The following is a 2,378-nucleotide window of genomic DNA, read 5'->3' as shown; positions in this document are numbered from 1 at the left end:
GGAAGCATGTTTCTTCTAAAAGTTGCGTTTGGATATTCCTGAGTGAATGGGAGTATAGGATGTAATGGGAAATATCTAGCTCTAAAACCAAAACGGAGCTATCTAGCAGATTGATTGCCAAAGCATACATTCAACTTACAGAGTAAACCACATGTGTGAATGCAGCACTTCAGAAAATCTTCCTTTGGAGAGTGTAGAAAAAGATATTTCCAGCTATATACAGGCATAAGAGAATTAGCGGTAAGATCAAGTCTAAAACACTGGAGAAATATATATATCAAACTGCTCTGCTGTGTGTTCGTTCACATTAGGAAGTTGCATCTATCATTAGATTCATCGAGTTAGAAACACGTTTCTTCTAAAATGTGCTTGTGGGTATTCCTGAGTGAATTGGAGTATATTATGTAATGGGTAATATCTGGGTGTAAAACGAAAACGGAGCTATCTAGCAGAATAATTGACAAACCATATATTGAATTTACATAGTTAATCTGATGTGTGAATGTATCAGTTCTGAAACCCTTTCTTTGGAGATGTGTGGAAACAGATAATTTCAGCCATAATCAGATATATAACAGCGATAAGATCAAGTCTGAAACACTGGAGAAACGTATATATCAAACTGCTCTGCCGTGTGTTCGTTCACCTTAGGAAGTTGCATCTATGTTTAGATTCATCGAGTAAGAAACACTTTTCTTCTAAAAGCTGCGTGTGGATATTCCTGAGTGAATGGGAGTATAGGATGTAATGGGAAATATCTGGCTCTAAAACCAAAGCGGAGCTAACTGGCAGAATGATTGTGAAAGCATACATTCAACTTTCAGAGTTAAACTGATGTGTGAATGTAGCAGTTGAGAAACCCTTTCTTTGTAGAGTGTAGAAAAAGATATTTTCAGCCATATACAGCTATATAACAATTAGCGGTAAGATCAAGTCTGAAACACTAGAGAAACGTATATATCAAACTGCTCTGCTGTGTGTTAGCTCACCTTAGGAAGTTGCATCTATGTTTAGATTCATCCAGTTAGAAACACGTTTCTTCTAATAGCTGCGTTTGGATATTCCTGATACAATGGGAGTATAGGATGTAATGGGAAATATCTGCGTCTAAAACCAATACGGAGCTATCTGGCAGAATGATTGTGAAAGCATACATTCAAATTAAAGAGAAAACCTCATGTATGAATCTAGCACTTCAGAAAACCTTTCTTTGGAGATTGTAGAGACAGATATTTCCAGCTATTTACAGGCATATGAGAATTAGCAGTAAGATCAAGTCTAAAACACTGGAGAAACGTATATATCAAACTGCTCTGCTGTGTATTCTTTCCCCTTAGGAAGTTGAATATTCGTATATTCATCGAGTTAGAAACACGTTTCTTCCAAAAGCTGCGTATGGATATTCCTGAGTGAATGGGAGTATAGGATGTAATGGGAAATTTCTGTGTCTAAATCCATTACGGAGCTATCTGGCAGAATGATTGTCAAAGCGTACATTCAACTTGCAGAGTTAAACGGATGTGTGAATGTAGCACTTCAGAAACCCTTTCTTTGGAGAGTGTAGTAACAGATATTTCCAGCTATATACAGGCATATGAGAATTAGCGGTAATATCGAGTCTAAAACACTGAGGAAATGTATATATCAAACTGTTCTGCTGTGTGTTCCTTCACCTTAGGAATTTGCATCTATGTTTAGATCCATCGAGTTAGAAACAGTTTCTTCTAAAAGTTGCGTTTGGATTTTCCTGAGTGAATGGGATTATAGGATGTAATGGGCAATATCTGGCTCTAATACCAAAACAGATCTATGTAGCAGAATGATTGTCAAAGCATACATTCAACTTGCAGAGTTAAACTGATGTGTGACCATAGCAGTTCAGAAACCCTTTCTTTAGAGAGTGTAGACAGAGATATTTCCAGCCATATACAGGCATAAGAAATAGCGGTAAGATGAAGTCTAAAACACTGGAAAAACGTATTTGTCAAACGGCTCTGCTGTGTGTTCATTCACTTTAGGAAGTTGCATCTATGTTTACATACATCGATGTAGAAGCACGTTTCTTCTAAAAGTTGCGTTTCGATATTCCTGAGTGAATGGGAGTATAGGATGTAATGGGAAATATCTGGCTCTAAAACCAAAACGGAGCTATCTAGCAGATTGATTGTGAAAGCATACATTCAACTTACAGAGTAAACCACATGTGTGAATGCAGCACTTCAGAAAACCTTTCTTTGGAGAGTGTAGAAACAGATATTTCCAGTTATATGCAGCCATATGAGAATTGGCGGTAAGATGGAGTCTAAAACACTGGAGAAACGCATATATAAAAGTGCTCTGCTGTGTCTTCATTCAACTTAGGAAGTTGCATCTATGTT

The sequence above is a fragment of the Cebus imitator genome, unplaced genomic scaffold, assembly GCF_001604975.1.
Source record: "Cebus imitator isolate Cc_AM_T3 unplaced genomic scaffold, Cebus_imitator-1.0 Scaffold834, whole genome shotgun sequence".
Taxonomy (NCBI): domain Eukaryota; kingdom Metazoa; phylum Chordata; class Mammalia; order Primates; family Cebidae; genus Cebus; species Cebus imitator.
The sequence above is the reverse complement of the archived record's forward strand: the minus strand, read 5'-3'. Positions refer to the sequence as shown.